The 20319-nt window shown below is 47.0% G+C and overlaps 1 protein-coding gene and 1 non-coding gene across 12 annotated transcripts in view; both read right to left on the minus strand.

Annotated features, from left to right (window-relative positions):
- TRIM9 (tripartite motif containing 9) overlaps positions 1–20319 on the minus strand; it is a 127908-nt gene that overhangs the window by 92510 nt on the left and 15079 nt on the right. The gene's annotated exons all lie outside the window — the stretch shown is intronic.
- On the minus strand, positions 13088–13206 carry LOC123370546. Its single transcript, XR_006579450.1, has one exon. It is a non-coding gene; the product is annotated as a 5S ribosomal RNA (ribosomal RNA).

Here is a 20319-nt window from a genome sequence, read left to right on the forward strand (position 1 = left end):
TTATTGGTATACTGGTTCTCCGCCATATCTGAACACGGCCATTGTCACCTGACAGGCGTAGTGCATTAATTTCAAACCACAAACAAGCTGCTGAGGGCCAGGTTTATAAAGGTATTTTGCCACCCCTGGTTGCAGATTAGATGCTTTTGAAAATCCCACTAGCAGCTAGGCACCCAGCTCCCACTGATTTCTAACATCCCTTAAATTATGGCAAAGAAAGGATTTTAGCTGCTCACAATTCCGAACAAGCAAGCCGCTGTCTGCTCACAAACATGGAACTCCTTTCTGGCTCTTCGGGCCAAATTGTCAAAGTCCGAGGCTTAAGGTCTGCATGCAAAAATGTGTGTGCACCAACACTCCTGGGAACCATCAGCTGCATGTGGCAATCAGGAGACTGTGCATCACATGGCCATTTGGCCTCCCAAATAGTCATTTATACATCAAATCACATGCAGAGAATGGTAGGTGTGCAACTGAGTGTCGTGTGTGCACTTTTGCATAGGCAGATCTCAAGCTTCCTGTCTTTCAATGTTGTCCCTGTCCACATTCAGTCTAATCACTTCTCTTCCACTCAGTTACTCCCTTTGTAGCTCTGCCCTTCCACTGTTTCGACCTGTTTACACTGATCTGAATTGTGTTTAAACCCAATGAACTGTTTAAACAAAGATTTACCAGTCCTGGCCCAAGCCCAGAAATATCCAAGAAAGCAGCAGTGTAGCAGGTACAAAGCTTTATGGGGCAATTTTTCTTTCTATACCATGGCATCCTGGTGCTCCTTTCGTCGTGTGCTATGAAAGTCTGGGAGTTGTGCGCCGTGACAGTTAACTAACATCTCCGCTTTGCCATTGAATCGCCTGCAAAAGCTGCTTGTTCTCTCATAGGCTCCTTGGCCTTGAACAATCTCCCTTGATTTATGTAATTTAAAGGCTCACATCTCATCAGTGGATTCAGGTTACATTCTCTCGGCCTGATTCTGGTCTGCCTCACCCCAATATCAATCAGGAGCGACACCACTGAAGTCAGTGGAATTCCACAGATGTTTGGCCAGCGGGAGAGGAAAAGTGGGCCTACAAGGCGAGCAGCTAGAAGAACCTCTTGTCTAGTGGTTAAAGTACTGATCTGGCATTCAGGACACCCTGATTCTGCCACCGACTCCCTGGGTGACCCTGGGCAAATCTCTTAATCGCTCTGTGCCTCAGTTCCTATCTTATCTGTTTAGATTGTAAAATCTTCAAGGCAGGGAGTGCCCATCACGAGGAGGCCCTGATTTTAGCTGGGGCCTCTACGTGCTGCCATAGGATAAATAATTACTTATATTCAAATACCATTAACAGCAAACAGTCTGGCACTTAGCATCTAGGAAACCCCAGGAAATGCCCGTGCCATCTTAATTCAGCCCCTGGTGCATCTGTATTTTAATTGTCTTATCCAGTGTTACTGTCACAACCAGGACACAGGCAGTCTGACCTAGTGGTCAGAGCAGGAGTCAGGCCAGGTCCAGTACCAAGAGGTCAGAGTCCGAGAGAAGCCAGAAGGCAAACCGAGAGTGTCAGGAGGCAGGCAGGGTCAGGCTACCAGGAGACTGTATGCGCAGACATCACAGAGGAAGCAATCTGAAGCAGAGAAAATCCAGTTGCATGGACAGCTTCCTGTTCTTGTGCTGGGCTTATATAGAGCTGTGTGCCAGTCAGGTCCCCTATCATTCTGCCAACTGGATTCCAGGACTGGAATCTTCTGTCTGAGTCCAGCTCCTTTTCTGACACTAGCTGGTTGCAGGGTGGCAGGTCGATGCTTACTAGGGACGACGAGCTGGGTGGAGCAAGGCTCAAGACCTGTGGTCCCTGTTACCCAGGAAGTCAGTGGCAGAGCTAGGAACAGAACTCAGGTCCCTTGGGTCACAGGCACCTTAAAGACAAGAGAACATCCTTTCTCTTCTTGCAACCGTCTGCCTCTTGCACTGTTCATTCTGGACCCCAACTGAGTCAAGGGCTCCTGAACAGCAAATAGCAAAGTGTTCCTGGAATTAACGACTTCGGGGAGATATTCAGATGACAGCTCGGTGTCTAATTCCCATTGAGAGACAATGGTTGGGACTTTCAAAGAGAATACGGCACCTCTCCCTTCTGTGCCTTTGAAAATCTCCCTGTGAAACCTACACAAAGAGGGGGTCACATGAACATTGTGATCTGACTTCTGGTATTCCCTGATTTTCCTGCAGGATCAGAGCCTGTTACCAAATGGAGAACGTGAGGTGAGAACCTGGGCCAAGCCAGGCCAGGGTCTTTCAGTGAGGTCAGCAGTGGTCTTAAGCTGAAGACAGTAAACCTGGGATCAGGGTGAGGAGCTGACCCTAGGCTGAGCCAGGAGTCTGGGATGAAGGCAAGTCACAGTAAGGAGCAGCAAGGCAGGCTCTAAGGCAGAAGCACACCAAAGGTCTGGGATGCTCACACACCTCCCAGAAATGGCTTCATGGTTTATGTGGGGAGCGTCGGCCAATCAGGGAATCACACCGGGCTGTCACTCATGTCCCTTAGGGCAGGACTTCCTGCAGAACTCTGCTTCTCAGGACCTTTTAGTGGCAGCTGTGGCTGGGCTCCTGGTGGAAATGAAGAAGCAGCACCTGCCTGGAACCGCACAGACCCCAAGTCTCGGCCTGTGGGCTCTTACCCTGAGTAATCCGAGGTGCTAGAGTGAGGCAACCTTGTTACTGAAGACTCAGCACCCAAAATGACACTCAGCCCCTCGTACTGTGTTAGGTGAGAAGAAAGGGCCGTAGGTTCATTCACTACTAATCAGAAGCTTTGCAACAGCCACAAAGACCAGCCTTACTTATGATGTCTGGGGTGGAAAGGAAGACACATCTCATCCAGTAACAAATGCCTGTCTGTAGAGGAGATCTACGGTTCTGCCACCAACCTCTTCCAAGTGGAGTCATGACAGTTATGGAATAACCTGCCTATTGAGGCCGTTCCTTCCCACCCCCAACTGTAGGCGGTTGGGTTATGTGTAGAAACAGAAAGGTTTCTCTCTCTATTTTTATCCTGTGTAACTGTAGCTGTTCCAAATGATCCAAACTAAATGTGTGGTGTCCACCAATACCCTGTAAGAACTTCACAGTCACTACTCCAGCACTAAAGTACTGTTGCCTTCTTTCTTTTATCCTGCAGCACAACTTTCCGTGAAGCCAGTGGGCAGTCAAGAAAAATCTGTTTCCACAATGCACAATTAGTCTGTGGAACTCATTGCCACTAGATATCATTGTGGTCAAGGGTTCAGTGGGATTTTTAAAAAGGGCTGGACATTTATATGGATAAAAAGAGTATCCAGAGTTACAATAGTGAGGATTGAAAAGATAACAGGAATTCTGGAGGCAATCGAAGCCCTCATGCTTCAGGGCACAGGCTGGGTTTGAGGAGAAATTTCCCCCATAGGCAGGTTAATCCACAAGTGCTTTCCGCAGGGCTTCTTGCACCTTCCTCTGTAGAATCTGGTGCTGGCCGGTGTTAGAGACAGGACATCAGACCACACCTCTGATCTAGTCTGGAAACTCCTACGTCGTAGACTACACAACAAAGTTCTTATCCGTCTGTTTTACTGAAAAGCCTTTCACAGGATGTGAGTTCTTTGTTTTTGGCTTTTTGATGCTGCTGTTGGTTAGCTCTTTAAAGTTCACATTTAATGGGCAATGTATTACAAGTAGAAAACTGTGATGTTAATTCCTTACAGACATTCTGTGTGATGTACACTCATGGTTGCTTTTGGTAGTTACCAATGAAACATGCATTGGAGTTTGGAGTGCTGCACAGCTGCTGTTATGGAAATATAGTAATATAGCTACAAGACAGCAAATAGTTGCAAACTTAAAGCATCAAACCCATTGTGATGGAGCTGCAGCTGCTCTTTAATGATTTATGAATCCTGTATATTGGTGACTGGGATATTGGCTGTTTGGATATATTGATCTAGTTTGATAAGGAGACGAAAGAAAATAAAGCAGGAAGGAAAATGGTTCAGGATAAGCCACTTTTCTGAAAACACTTGAGGGTTGTTAAGACACAATGCCAGGACAGGAAAAGGCCCACGAACACGGGAGATCAAAAGGAGGAAAGTAGTTTAGAAGGGGCTCTGGAGGCATAGGGAGAGTTGTTCAGAGGACCCAGGCTGAGACACAGGGACCCTGCTGGGTTGTCTGAAGAAATCAGGCCTGCCTCGGTTACCATCAGGGGATGGTTAGCCTGTAGGTAAGGTAGACATGCATGCAGACTGCTTGTTGTTTTAAAATAAACAGTACTTTGACATAAGAAGGCTGGTTGGTCACTATATTCACCATTCACAGGCTCCCAAAGGGAAGAATGACATGTGCCAAAACTCTGTCAGACCCACTCGGTAAGCACAGTTGATCCACAGGGACGGCAGCAGGGACGGCACAACCCATTAGGCGCTAACATTTGGGGGGCGGTGATCGCAGCGGCCAGACCTTCCGCTGCCTCTGTTGGAGGCGGCATTTCGGGGGCGGGACCGTCTGCTGCCTAGGGCAGCAAAAAAGCTGGCGTCGCTCCTGGACAGCAGCCCAAGCCCAAGCCCAGTCTAGAAATGGGAGAATTGAAGATTACCCCCCAGGCTAGGGAGACCCCTGTCAGGGTGCACACAAAGAACCCAGGAAAGGGAGAGAGGTGATGCTGCTAGCCTTGTAATGGTGACACCTGTTACAAAAAATTAAGGGTCAGCTCCTCAGCTGGTGTAGCTCTAAAGCAGTGTAGCTGCTTTGTCCACAATGGAGCTCCACGGATGTACCTCAGCTGGAGATCTGGCGTTCAGTGTGGAAGGAAGGTGTTTAACATTGCTCACCGAGTACAAAAAAGTGAGATTCAGTAAGTCCGTTCTAAGGGTGACATGTTGCCCGCTAGCCAAGGTGAAACACGTGTTGGAGTCTGTCAGGGTTCCCTCCCCACTCTGAACTCTAGGGTACAGATGTGGGGGCCCGCATGAAAGACCCCCTAAGCTTATTTCTAACAGCTTAGGTTAAAAACTCCCCAAGGCACAAATTCTTCCTTGTAGCTTGGATTAGGTAACGCTGCCACCACCAAGTGATTAGACAAAACTCAGGGAAAGGACCACTTGGAGTTCCTACTCCTCCCTAATATCCCTGCAAGCCCTACACCCCCTTTCCTGGGGAGGCCTGAGAATAAACAAGATGAGGACAGACCAACCTTGGGGGTTTTTCGGACACTAAAAAAACCAATCAGATTCTTTAAAAAACAGAGCTTTATTAGAAAGAAAAATGGTAAAAGAAGCACCTCTGTAAAATTAGAATGGAAGATAATCTCACAGGGCAATCAGATTCAAAACACGGAGGATTTCCCTCTGGGCAAAACTTTAAAGTTACAGAAAGAAAACCAGAAATACACCTCCCTCCCAGCACAGAGAAAATCACAAGCCAAAATAAAAGTAAGCTAACGCATTCCCTTGCTAGTACTTACTAATTCTAATGGAGCTGGATTGCTTGCTTTCTTGATCTGTCTCCAGCAAGCACCCAGAACAGACAGACAAAGCCTCCCGCCCCCATCCCCAGATTTGAAAGTATCTTGTTCCCTTATTGGTCCTTTTGGTCAGGTGCCAGCCAGGTTTCCCAAGCTTCTTAACCCTTTACAGGTAAAAGGATTTTGTGCCTCTGGCCCGGAGGGATTTTATAGTACTGTATACAGGAAGGTTGTTACCCTTCCCTTTATAGTTATGACAGAGTCAATGAGGCAGGCTCAGCTTTGGCGCACCACTGACTCACCTCGGAGCTGCAGCACCTGGCCTGGCGCTGGTCCATAGTGAGTGTGCACGGGGAGCAAGGACTATGTATGGGGCCCTACATACTTTTTCTTTCTGGACTGTTCAACAACTTTCAAGCAATGTGAAAATACTGATTTAAAAATATAATAAATGGGAGGGCCCATGTCACGTGCGGCAGATCCTCTGTCACCCTGGGCAACTCAAATGTCTCCGTGCCTCTGCTCCCCATCTGTAAAACAGGGTGATAATACCAGCTTTCTCCCACCAACCCGTCTGCCTGGCCCGTGTTGTTGATCAGTTCTCTGGGGCAAGGGCTGTCTCTTTATCTTCTGGGTGTGGACGCTGCCCAGTGGAGTGCAAGGCTGGTCCAGCGGTTTGGGCTCCAGCCGCAAGACACCCAAGCTCAGTTCCATGCTCTGCCCCAGGTCACCGTGGCTAAGTCACGTCATCTCTCTGATCCTCATGGGGACAATGATGGTAGCACTGCCCTACCTCCCTGGGGTGTTGTGAGGACAAGCACATTAAGGATTGTGAAGTGCTTGGATTTGATGGCTCTGCAGGGACATAAGTGTCAGAGACAGCCCTGAACTTGGCTGGGCGGGGGCGGGATTTTGCATTCTGCCATAATACAAACAGATAATAACACTAGTGTCACTGGGAGAAGTGACTGGTGCTGGCACGCTAGAGAGCTATAGCAGCCGGGCTAGTTTCCAAATATAATGTCTTGTTTTTCAACAAAACACCACCTTTTTTATTCCTAGTTCCTATGTTTAACAGGCCCCACCTGTGTCAAACGGTAAAGGGTAAAACTCAATCAAGACACATCGGTCTGTATCGCTTACTCTTCCGGCTTCGTTCCGTCCTTGCTCTGTATAACAGAATGGAAGACTTGTCACGGGGGATTCAATGCTCCTGAAGTGCACTTGCTTCCAACTGACCACAAGTCTCTTGTAGATCCTTATCACCCTGCTGGGGTTTCCAGAAAGACTTTCTATCACCAAGGAGCTGTCAATGGTGCTGAAAATGTCTTAATTTGTTTGAAAAGCACAACAGGACCCTAACTGCTTTTGCCTTGAGTCAGAGTGACTAATTTCATAGAAATTCTTCACTTCTAGAAGGGCACAATCCACAGGATTTTGGATTGAACCTACTTGAAAAACTGTATCTTTCAATTGTAAACGTACTTCTTGTTCTAGTTTATTGTATACAAGCAAAGAGAGGAAAGCAGAGGTTTAAAAGTCAGCCTCTCCGCAATCTGTGTTTCTGGACTGTCTTTCAGAGCTCTGTCCCAAGGCTCTGTGCAATTAACCAGAACAAATTATCAGCACACGTGAACAGTTAAAGCTATAGAGACCACACATTTCTTTAGCTTTGCTTTGAACGATGAGACAGTCTGGATATCCCTAAGTGCCACAGGCAGTGAACAGCAAAGTTGAGATTAATTATTAACTGCTAATTATGTAGCTAATGAATTCTGCTCATTTTCTGTTTGTGAGTTTTCTAGTAATGGTTTTTGATTTTTCTGACCCTGTCTGTTATTCACAATTGTTTGCCAAATAATTTGGGTGGAAGAGTGCAACCTCTAGGGTTTGTTCCTGGATTGCCTGCTGTGTTTGCTATTCGTTATTTGCACCATATAATTGGTCAGCTAAATCACATGGGAGGGATTGTGCCTGTTCTCTGGTTGGACGATTGGTAATAAAAGAGGGCACGTTTTCTTGCTCCATATTACTTAAGGATGCTTTTACTTTGCATAGCATGTATTCCCCACAGGCTACACATGTTGTTATTACTGGAAGACACTGATTAATTTTATATACTTTTAAAAGTGATTATGAGTTTGTGAGTGATTGCGAATGAGAGAGCAGGGCTGAGCCAGACATGGGAGCGGGGCCATGTCAACCTAGTGGGGAGCAAACAAGGAGAGTGTAAACAGGTGAGTTTCTCAAATGGGAAGAGAGTGCATGATACGGCCATTAGAGGAACGAGCAGTATAGCTCTCCTCCACAGACCAGGCTACCAACCCATTAATTTACTGAAAGTTTCTTTCCATTCTGGAGGCCCAAGTGGAGGGACTTAGGGCTGGTCTACACTGGGGGGGAGGAATCGATCTAAGATACGCAACTTCAGCTATCCTATTCGCGTGGCTGAAGTCGAAGTATCTTAGTTCGACTTACCTGGCCGTCCTCATGGCGGCGAGTTGACCGCTGCGTCTCCCCCATCGACTCCGCTTACTCCTCCTGCCAAGGTGGAGTATGAGGGTTGATTCGGGGATCGATTTATTGCATCTAGATGAGACGCGATAAATCAATCCCTGATAGATCTATTATTACCCGCCGATCTGGTGGGTAGTGTAGACGTGGCCTTGGAAAACCACTGAATTTAGACACCACAATGGTGTTCACTGTCTAAGTGTGTTGGATATATAGCGAGAAATATTTACAAAACCAGGGGGACACAATTTGAGAACAAAGAAAGTAGCCACAAACTGCTTTAAGTAACAATATTAACCTAAAAAGCAAGAAAAGGTAGTCATCATCCACTAAAACCCCTCCATACTCCCTACACTGTCCCCAAAGAACTAGTTCTAGCTCCTGAACTACATTTGAGGAGCTTGAAACAACAGGATATTGGACTCACCAAAGACTTTAGCTATGGGTTATTAAAGTTACACAGAGGACAACTTAAAGCAGAGAATTCAACCAGAGGTAAAGCCATCCTGGATATATTTCTCACCTAAGAGGACAACATGATTAAGAACCAGATGGTATGGGAAGGCTGGAAGTAGTGACTGTGAGCTATCTGAATGCCATATACTCTGGGCTGAGTTCATAGCATGTGACAATGCAAAGCTATTAAATGTCAAGAAAGCAACTTCAAGGTAATTAAGAAACACACTCGGTGTGGTGCAACCAGAGGAGTTATTGAAGTCCTGATGGGGTTTTGGTTTCAAGCTCATGTGGGCTGTAAAACTTTGGTCTAGTGCTGGTTGTTGGGCTTAGTGTGCGGGTGCTGGGTTGATGGCCTGTACTATACAGGAGGTCAGAGGAGATGATCTGGTGGTCCCTTCTGGCTTTAATCTTGTGACACTCTGACTCCTTACACTCAGTACAGGAGCTAGTTCTTTGGCCACAGTGTAGGACATTTTGGGTGTCTTCAGTGGCTGATGACTACTTCTCAACCTCTGGCTTATTTTTATATTGCTCTATTGTTACTTAGTTTGCTGGTACTTTCTTCAGTATCAAATTGTGTCCTGCTGGTTTTGTAAATTGTCCTGTCTGTGGAAGAAAGTTGGGCCACACTAAAAGATCCTAGAACCAGATGAAATCATTTTCAAAATAACTTAGGCACTTAGGAACCCAAATCCCATTTGAACATGGGACTTAGGCACTTTTGAAAATGTCGCCCACCATAATTAAGGCACAATGAGCCACAGCTCCTCTGAAAAAGACATGCCCTGTATGCCCTTTGAGAATCTTCATGAAGATTTCATGGGAACATAAATTGCACTGGGGAAAGAGGAGGCGGCAGCAAAACCACACAGCAATATAGTCAGGGAACTGGTAATGCAGTTAATGGTAATGCTAAGCAATTGATTAAGAAGAGATGGTCGTTCCATTGAGAAATAAGAAAGGCACCTGCATCAACAATAATTGCAAATGGCTGCGCAAATGAACGCCTCTTTTAAAAATCACTCCTTAATAAGAAAAATAATAGAAGAGATATGAACAATTAGGAAGTAATGAAGATATTGTCAACGCATCTATTAAGAACAAACAGGCAAGTGAACACAGTACCTGAATATATCCATGTCAGCAGATCTGGATTATATGCATTCAGGGGTCTTAAGAGAAGTAGCTAATGAACTCAATGAACCACAGGCAATTACTTATGAAGCGGCAGAGAGAACCAGGGAAGTACCAAGGGATTGGAAAAAATCAAATGCAATACAGTAATAGCCTTTCAGAAAGAAAAAGATGTGAGTCTACCAGTTACCCTCTGGTAAGGGCAACTTTAATCTTAATAAAATAATGGACCCAACAGTAAGTGAATAAATCTGAAACCATCTAGAAGATGATGAAAGCAGGAACACTAAACAGCAGGGTTTTATAAATAACTATGTATGTATGCTACATAGGTGGATACAATATGGCAAGACTTTAGTAAAGCACTGGATAGAGTGTCTAAACATTCATTCCTATTGGCTTGGCTATGATCTGAACATTGCAAAGAAATGGAGAACCAGCAGAAGGACCAGCCACAACGGGTAATATACAAAGCAATGCACTGTGTTGTACGGAGGAGGGGGTCTAGTGGGATGCCTCGGACTCTGCAGATGATACTAAATTGTGAGGTTCTGCAAATGTCACTACAGGCAGAGAAATAACCCAAAGGGATTGTCTGGAACTAGAAACATGGACAGGAAAGAATAAAAATGAAACTCAGCCTGAAAAAATACAGCATGCAATAATCTGAACCAGATACATTCAATGGGAGTAAGACACTTGGGAAATAGTAACTCAAGGAAAAAACCTAGGTGTGACAGCGAAGAGCAAATGAGCTGCCTTTTCAGTAGGTAGGATGGGAGAGTGGGCAAAAAGGTGGCAGAAAGAAGGCTGCCCCTGAGGATCCAGCCGTGTGTCTTTAGGCCCTGATTCAGTAAAGCATTTAAGCATGTGCTTCACTTACAACACAGAGTAGTCCAACTGAGGTCGTAATCGTGAAGTACCTGTAACATTTTTAGACACTTGACAAATTATGAATAAATAACAATAACGGGGCTTTATTTTTATTAGGCCTGGAGGTCAGGGTCCATTGTGCTGGGTGATGTATAGACATATAAGAAAGAGGCAATCCCTGCCCAGAACACCTTACCATCTTCGAGTCAGATCAGAGACAACAGGTGGATACAACAAGCAGACAGCGAGAGCACAAGGAAGAACGAGATGACAGCAGTCAGCACGAAGTGCAGTGGCCACAGCACACTGGGTGCATTCCCACAGTCAAGTTTTTTTGTAGCTGTCACCACCATGGACAGAGTTAAGGAGGGCTTTGAAGGAGGACAATGAGGTGGGTTGGTGGGGATTTCCAGGGAGCTACTGAACATTTTTAAACACGGACAATCAAGATTGGCATGACTTGTGGAATAAAGGCAGGAGATTGGCATCGCAGTAATGAGATAACTGGCAGGGGGTGGCTAAGGTTGGGAAGGGCCTTGGAAGAGATAACAAGCAGTCGGTGTTTGATGCAACAGAGAAGGGGCAGCCGGTGGAGGGTTGCGAAGAGCGGGGTGTCATGGGGAAAGCAGTGGGCTAGGATTTGTCAAGACCAGAGAGTCGGATGCTGCAGTAGCTGAGACACAAGACGAGAGATGTAGCTGTGGGGATGAAGAAGAAAGGTCCAATCTTAGAGATGTTATGCCAAAAGAATCAGCCAGATTCAGGCACAACCTGGGGATGAGGATCGAGCGAGTGGGCCGAGTCGAAGATGACAGCCAAGTTATGGGTCTGAATGAGAGGGGAGATGCTGATGTTGTTTACAGGGATGGAGCCGTATAGACCTAAATGGCCATTTGAGCAGCCAAACGTGGGTTTGGACATTTGGTTTGGTCCCCAAGGATTCAGTCCCCGAGGTTAAGGTATGGAAAGCAATGCTATTGCAAGATGGTTTCTAATCCGGATGGTCACAGTAATACAAGGTCCATAGCCTCAGTCCTTGAGTTGCTCACGCGGCCAACTATTAAAAGGTAAGATAAAACAAAAGGCAATGAACCATTGTTTTTACCTTCTCCCGTGTGGACGCAGTAGACGCTCCTAGTTCAAATGTGGGAGGGGTGTGGGGGGGGATAGGTTTTGCCATGAAGATGACACAATGTAGCTTCCTTTGAATTTTACACTTCCTTGTAAAGAGCTCTGCACTGCAGTACCAGATGGTATCAACTCTCAAGAAAGCCTTGGGGGCTTTTAGCTTTCCACACAATACATGAAGAAAAGGCCACTTAAGCCAAAGTGAGTACAAAACCATCCCGAAATGATGTCTGTGATATTTCTTTTAAAGGAAACCTGAAAATAGAGAAACAGAGTCGTTGGAGGCCTGGCCTGATCCTCAATCAGTAGGAAACTAGGGGATCTTTGCATCAGCAAAAGTTCAGCTCCCCAGCTTTTTTCTTCTTAGATGTTTTTTTTAAACCACTGCTTTAACTTAAGGAAAACGAGCAGTCTCTTGGAATCTGCTCTTTTGAGGATTTTCAAACCTTGTTGAGACAAGTGGTTTTGTAACATTCATAAGTTCAGCGTCAAACCTAACACTACCCGGGCAACTCTGCAGTGTAATACAGAGTGTACTGAGGCGGTGTGTGTCAGAAACCCCTGAATTCCAATCTGCAACTACAAAAGCAAACCACAAAGCAAACAAACTTGAAAGAGAATGGGATAGACTCCGTCTGGGGGCTTGGCTACACTTACAAATTTGCAGCGCTGCAGCAGGGTGTGAAAACACACCCTCTCCAGCGCTGCAAATTGCAGCGCTGCAAAGCGCCAGTGTGGTCAAAGCCCCAGCGCTGGGAGCGCGGCTCCCAGTGCTGTACGTTATTCCCCACAGGGAGGTGGAGTACGGACAGCGCTGGGAGAGCTCTCTCCCAGCGCTGGCGCTTTGACTACACTTAGTGCTTCAAAGAAAGCCGGCCGGCCACCAGGTCAACCCGTTTCTCCCTTCGGCAGCCAGGGCTCTGGGTTGACCTGGCGGCCGGCTCTCTGGCCAGCAGGTCACCCCATTGGTTTCGACGGGTTGACCTGGTGGCCGGTTTGCCTTCCGGGCCGGTGGTCCCCCCACACCAGGTGCAGAGCAGCACCGCTCCTCAGGACCTCCGAGGGGGGCTTAATAGTCGACCCCGGGCAGGTCCGGGCGGGGGGAGGCTTAATAGTCGACCCCGGGCAGGTCCGGGGGGAGGCTTAACAGTCGTTCCCCCAGCAGTCTGGGGGGAAAGCTTAACAGTCGTCCCCCAGACTCTCCGGAGTGAGGCTTAACGGTCCTCTCCCGGGATCTCCGGGGCAGGCTTCCCTGTTGTCCCCCAAACTCTCCGGGGGGAGGCTTAACGGTCCTCCCCCGGGCTCTCCGGGGCAGGCTTAACGGTCGTCCCCCAAACTCCACGTCCGCCCAGGGCCCCGGGGGTGTCCCCCCGAGGCTTCGGGAGCCACGGGTCCTCCTCGGGGGGGACTCGGGAGCGAGGAGGGGGCTTTCGGACCCCCGCCCCGGTTCCTCCCTCCCTCCCCGGAAAAGGAGGGAGCCGGCCGGGACCGGGAAAAGCTGCCTACGGCACCTGGGATTCCCAGGCGGTCACCCATCCAAGTACTAGTCAGGCCTGGGACAGTTTACCTTCCGAGATCGGACGGGATCGGGGGCTTTCGGTCCGGTATGGCCGTAGGCACCCGGCTCCGCACCTCCTCGCCCGCTTCCCCCCACCGCCTGCCGCCGACACCCGGGCCTGCCCGACGGCAATCGTCTCTGGCCGAATTGGGGGGGAAACGAATAAATAAACAAACAAACAAAAGAAAACACTTCCATGGGCCCGAGCCGAACGGCCGGGAGGCAGTCCCTGGCCACGGCCGGGCAGGGTGCGCCCCGGGCCGCTCGCCCGGTGGCTGAGTCCCGGTCTCAGTGGGTGCGATTCGCTCCCACCCCACCCCCCCTCCCCGAGCGTTCCAGCGGCTCCCGCCCGCCCGGGAGGGACCCTGCCGGTCGCGCCCAGCCCGGGGGACCCACGGTGTGAGGGGCGGGGGAGAGGGGAGCCCTCCGATCGCCCACCCGGAGAACAGGTCTACCAACCGGGTTGACCCGACAGCTGGTCGGTCTCGAGGTCATCTCAAGTTTGTCCACAGGAGGGCAGCACTGCGGCCGGCCAGCAGGTCAACCCGGTTCTCCCTACGGCCGTCGGAGCTCCGGGTTTACCTGGTGGCCGGGGACCACTGCGGCCGGCCAGCAGGTCAACCCGGTACTCCCTACGGGTGTAGGAGCTCCGGGTTTACCTGATGGCCGGGGACCACTGCTTTACAGCAGGATCATGCCTTCTCATCAAGACTCGTGTCTCTAAATATTGCACACAACTGTTTGCCTGCACATTTACCCACAACTTGCCACGTTGACCATCTCGCCCGTCTCTCTGCGTCTTCCACTGGCTCCCTCTTTTCCATTGCATCAGACTCACGCGACTTGTCTTTGGTTTCAAGGCACTTTGTGGTCTAGCCCAACCCTACCTATCATCTCTCTTATGCAACTGCAATATCGACTCCCACCTCAGCTCTTCGATGCCATCCTCCACTGCCTGCCTGTTAAATTGTTCAAGCAAGCACCTGGGCTGCCCCTCACGCTTGGGAGGAACTCCCTGTAACTGTCTGCAAAGCTACCCCGTTATCGTCTTTCAAATCCCTCCTTAAAATTCTCCTTTGCCGCGATGCCTACCAAAAACTTGACAACGGTTAGGCTATTGGTGTGCTGAGGTCACTGCTTCTCATGTTAATCAACACTGTCTCATTGTTTCCTGGTATCAGGGTAGAGGTGTATCTACAGGCAGAGGATTTCTATGTCCAATTAAAGGGAAAAGCTGACGTACCTTGGTGACTGATAAAATGTCCAGATATGTGCTGTGTAAGGCACTGGGATTTTATGTTTGATAGCGATTAGCTATTTATAGCCTGTAGTCTCAATGCTATAGATTAAGGACAACATTCTCAAAAGTGAACAGTGCTTTTGAATGACCCTGATTTTTGGATGTCCTCCTGGAGGTGCTTTCGATTTACAGAAGGCCTGTGCCTTTCTGAAATTCAGGCCACTTTGAGGTGTTTCAGTTTGGACACCCAAAATCACTAGTCAGTTTTGAAAATCTCGACCCAGAGTCTTTTTAAATTCAGATTTCTATACACAGGTGAAATGAGTTACTTTGGGATATATAATACACAAGAATGCTCAGAGAATTGCCTTTGCCACTGTGTATAAATTCATGTTTAAGGAGTTCATTTAGATCATGGGCTTTGCTTCTGTCGACATTAGTGGTGTGTACTGAATAGCTCTAGGATCAGTAACTGAAGTCAATGGCATTATGATGGTGTAAAGCCTGAGTGAGATTTTAATCATGCCTTCTCATCAAGACTCGTGTCTCTAAATATTGCACACAACTGTTTGCCTGCACATTTACCCACCACTTGGAATCAAAGGGTTACAAAGGACCACAAGGGTCATCCAGTCTAACCCACTGCTGAGATTCAGGATTTGTTCAGATCCATTTGTTCATTTACTCACACATGGGATCTCTCATATTTCCCAACCTACCGGCCCATCCAATTGCCCAGCCACTGGCATGCAAAAGTCCTAATGGGGCAAAAGTCACAGATGCTTTTTAAAAACCAAGAATATCATGAAAACCATGAGACTGATGACAGTTGCAGCAATAATTCAACCTTACCGATGGCAAGTACGTGGCATACAGCAGCAGTCTTCTTTCTTCTGCTAGGAGCAGACTGCTACAGTGGGCACACACTATTTTCGCAGGTTCCTCATGACACATTACAAGATGCCAAATGCTTAGTGCACTTGCTACTGCGGAAAGACTCTTTGATGCTGACCGCCACGAATTACCTTGTGTGGTGTCATTCTCCTGACGTGAACTCCATATAGCTGCACACGGACCTAACAATTAAAACAGCAGCCCCATAAAGCTGTTGTACACTTCCTACCCCAAAACAGCACGGGGAAAGAAACTTCTCTTATAGTTACCTGACTACAGTGTGATGCATGAAATGAACGTCTCCGAAGTGCGGCGTGCAGACTTCAGTTCTGCATGAGTCACACGAAGTGGATCTCATTGTAACTCATGAAAACAAAACGGTGAAGCTAACAGAGCTATCCCAATTTACACCATCTGTACTGCAGATTCTGTAAGTATTTACTGAACAGCTACAGTAATTGTAATACCTGGACAGATACCAAATAACTGGAGATTGTAATCAGCTGATGCGGAAGCGAAATAGTAGCTAAGGTGATATAGAATAGTCACATTTAATATCTATCATCATTTAGTGTAGTAGGTTAGAGGAAAAAACCCTCTATTATCGACAATCTCAGAACCTCACCGAACAGGACACACTGCTTCGATATTACTTTGCTAGTCGCTGAATGCATTAGGAAGAAGCACTGCAGAAAGAGCATCTACTTTTGGCTAATCACCTTACAGGAGTTTCAGTCCGTTCCTAAGCAGAATAATTCCCTGGTCCATTTTCAAGAAAGATACAATGAAACTTTTATCTCTTCGGGGGGGAGGGAGGGGAATATTTTTTTCTATTCTAAAACTATTCTTTTCTTTAATGCATCCGAAACCAGAGGCCATTTTTGAAAACTTGGGGCCAGCTGTTTTGCCTTAAACTCAAAGAGAGCCACTGGCCACGAATAAAACCTAAGCTTCCCAACTCAGCCTCCGTCCGCTGCACTACCCTGCCTCTAGCTCCAGCTCTGCGATGATCTGACATGAGCTGGCCATAAGGTAGAGAGGAAAGGAAGCAGCCAGTGCTGTAGAACAGGACTAGAAGGGAATAAACCTCTTCATAATCTCCCCTCCTCACAACCCGACTTGTGTTGGGCCTGCCGAAGAGGAGAGAGAAACTGGATGAATCAGCCAGTCTGCACAGCTACCACAGGGAGAGGGAAGCGGTGTCTTGCAAAGACAGACTCCATCACCATCTGATAATGTGACACGGTGCACAGAAACCGACAGAGATTCTAGCCAGCAATCAGTGCCACAGATTTATCGACCAATTAGTCATCTGTTAGCAGCTTCAGAAACGCGGCATAATAAGCAGCAGCCACTGCACAATCAATGCAATAAAACCCTTTTTGCCGTTCACACTCAATCTACACTATCATCTGCCATTAGTGAACTGAAGGGAAAAGGATTTGGGGCTTATTTCTCCTCTACTTTATTATGTAGCTAAAGGCCGAAACTTAAGATAACGCTGGGTATAAAACCCTCCCTTATTACAGGATTTCCCAGCTGATTACAATATCTAAACATTGCACTATGGGAAAAAAACCAAACTAACAAAAGCAGCAATGAGAAATGTCACTGGGGTGTTAGTGCTGATGCGTGGCATATAAATCTGTGTCAAGCTCCAATCAGTGTTTGCATTCCCAGAGAGCTCAGCACATAACCCAGATCACGAGGGAGACAACAAAAGCTTCCACATGGCAGAAGGCAGGAATGCGAACCCTGGATATTTTGAAGTCCATTTGGTTGAGCGCTGCCTTCTTTGGAGAATTTTGAGTTTCATTTCCTACAGTGAAGCAAACTTGAACTTTTCCCACTCACCAGAAAAAAGAAACTGGCGCCTTTCCACAGAGACGCCTGTAAATTAAGACAAGAATAAGAGGGAGTCGGAGAGAGGACAGGCAAGCAGTAAAACACCGCTCTGGGACACTGGAGTGGCATTTCAGTGGCTTTCTCAGAATGTAAAATTAGGGCTTAACAGCCATCGCACTGAAAAGACTTCAGTTTTGTTTTTACATTCCCAGCCCTTGTCTTCTGATTCTTGCCAAGGAAAGAGGACTACGTGCAGAGGAGGGACAGTGAAATACCTGCCATGTGGGGCTACGCAGCAATTCTGATTATTTATTAGTAGTAATTATTAGAATTGCACCAAGCCCAAGACGGTTTCCACTTCCATAAACCTGTCCAATTTCTCTCTTCTGATCCCTAACTTCAGGAAAGCATTTCAGCATGTGCCTAAGTGCCAGTGACTTCACCTTACAGTTAAGCACGTGCTCATGTGCTTTCCTGGATGGGAATGGTTTAGATTCTCCGGCTAAAGCCCTGGGTATGTTTTGAGAGAGGATTCCAAATAGCACATTGGATTAACAAAGTCCTTGCCAAGTCCCATGGAAGCTTTCAGCACACCTTAATATTTCAGAAAATGTACAGTAGAAGTATGTTAGGTCCATTACCATAATCATTATTATACTAATTGATGTTACACTAACTCTTAGAGGCCCCAGATAAAATCCGGGTCCATTGCAGTAGATGCTGGAGGTACACACAGCAGGAGACAGCCTCTGCTCTTAAGTGTTTGCTAGTAAAACAGACAAGAGGGAGTATTACACCCCATATTGCACGGGTGGGAGCTGAGGCACAGAGATTAAGCGACATAGGTGACACACGGAATCTGTGGCAGAGTAGGGAATTGAACCCACATCTTGTCAATCCCCCTTTAGTTCCTGAATCACAAACCCAACCTTGATCTTTCAAATATCCTCAGAAGGGTGTCAAAGAAATGTAACAGCTCCCATTCTTGCTGCCTTATAAATCTCTCTCACACATTAACGCAGGTAAAGATGTTGAGAGCCAGATTCACCAGTATTTTCTAGCTGCTTTGTGTCACTCTGGTTCGAGCTAACTCATGGCTGCCTTGAGACAACACAGCAGCACAAAGTGTCCCAGTGAATCTGGTCCCAGATCAATACCTCTAATTCTCAAGATGGATACCCTGATATACCGGCATAGAACATTTGCCATTTCAAGGCCTGATTCACCACCAGCTCTTTATTTCAGTGGCGTGAGAGCTGTATAAAATCAAGAGTCACGCAGTGGTGACCCAGTCTTTTCTATTCAACAATCAGCAGGCAATTCAAATCTGTGTTCTAGGGCTGCTTCTGCAGGTCCACAGAAACTGCATCTAAAGTGCAGGGCCTACTGGCTCAGAGGAACTGATGCCGACGGCAACCGGTAAACTGAGCCGCGACTGCCTAACACAGGCTGCTTGGAGTGCGGGGGTGGGGAGAAAGCAGTTTCTTCTCATTAGCCTACAGCTGATGCGTGTGAGCAGTGTGCAGAGGTCAAGACGTAAGGGGGAGAAGGAGAGTGGGGCAGTCGGAAGAATGCCTTGGCCGAGCTGATCTCCTAGCATATGTTGCTAGGACAGCAGAATGGCAGGCAGAATAGTCACTGGCCATCTGCGCAGGTTTACGGACTAGTTCATTTGGCTCCAACTACGAACAATCTTATCATGAAGGAGACGTACAAATGTCCCCGCAGCGCTTTCCAAAGCTACATCCAGCCTCAAAGAGAGAACCCCCTGAAACACACGCAGTGTTCACTTCCTCTAATGTCTTGTTTAAATTCCTATTAATTCTCTTTGAACCACAACAAAAGATCATATTAGCTGAATGCCAGGGGTACAGAGGGATTCCATCACAGAAGAATCCAGGCTCTAAGCATGGGGTGGAATACAGAAGTAGCTACAGCCCGAGAGCTCTGATTTAAATGATGCTACAAATGCATTATTCAGCCTCTAATTGTCAAAACAACCGTGAGCTCTCATTCATTTGCACACCCTATACAACCCTGCCGCAGAGAACTGTGACAACTGGGTGGGGAAATGACAGGCTAACGCCCCATGGTCAGCATGTCAAAAAGGGACTCATGGAATTGAATGCAAAGGTTTCCATCATAGGGACAGAGCAGCAGCTGTGCAAACAGCATGGTTCCGCTGACGTTTGGGGAGTTCCAGCTATTTACGCCATCTGCAGATCTGGCCTGTGATTTTTGAGGACTGCTCAAATCAGACTTCCATACGTGATTATTCTGTTTCTAAAATGCAAGTGCCAGCCTCAGATGAGAACAGATACAGCATTTAAGAATCAGACTGGGAACTCCACAGCAGGCATTCAAAAGCTCGAGCCAGATTCTACACCCAAGAACATCAGTGTTGCTCTATTTGCTTCAATGGCGCTAAGTCACTGCACACCAGCTGAAGATCTGAGCCCTCATCTTTGGGCGATAGCTAACCCTGTGCACCCCGGGGAGCCTGCAATAGTCACACCGTGTTAATGTTCAGGTCTGCCCCACTTTTTCAGATAATAAAAGGCTAGTCATAGGAAAGACGTAATTAACACTGATCTTAAAAACTTTTAACTGTTAGATCCTTCCCCTGAGCTCTGTCCACCGAATGTCCATTTAGGAAACAGAGCACTGATCTATTAGCATTTCTATAGTCTTGTAACACAGTCAATTTGATGGCTAATCATATGCAAACATGTATCTTTGAAATTAGATGTATTTATCGTGTTTACTGTGTTTTTGTGTAGTTCAACAAGACATCTTGCAGCCTAAAGTCTTGACAATCTAATTTGTTGTTAAGGCCAACTGCTGGCTTAAGAGAATATTCAAAACAAAAGTTCACTTTCTTTTTCTAGCTACAAGTTTTCTCCCTTTTTTAAGACATTATAATACTACATTTCTCCATCCACCTGCCAGGATTATCAATCAATCCCAGAATATTGTATATTGTAAAACATAAGGGCCGGCTCCTGCACATGGCTGCACCTGGGTCACACTCAGTTACACACTAACAGAATGATCTGGCCCCAGATGTGCAAAATAAAGATATGTTGCAACTTGAGCTATGAGAATTACAGATTTTTCAGTGTGGTGGTTGAACTTAAAGAAAACATCGGTTCGGGTCAACCCAGAAGAGATTTTTTTTTTCCAGTTTTTCTGGT

Source organism: Mauremys mutica, chromosome 4 (genome assembly GCF_020497125.1).
Source record: "Mauremys mutica isolate MM-2020 ecotype Southern chromosome 4, ASM2049712v1, whole genome shotgun sequence".
Taxonomy (NCBI): domain Eukaryota; kingdom Metazoa; phylum Chordata; order Testudines; family Geoemydidae; genus Mauremys; species Mauremys mutica.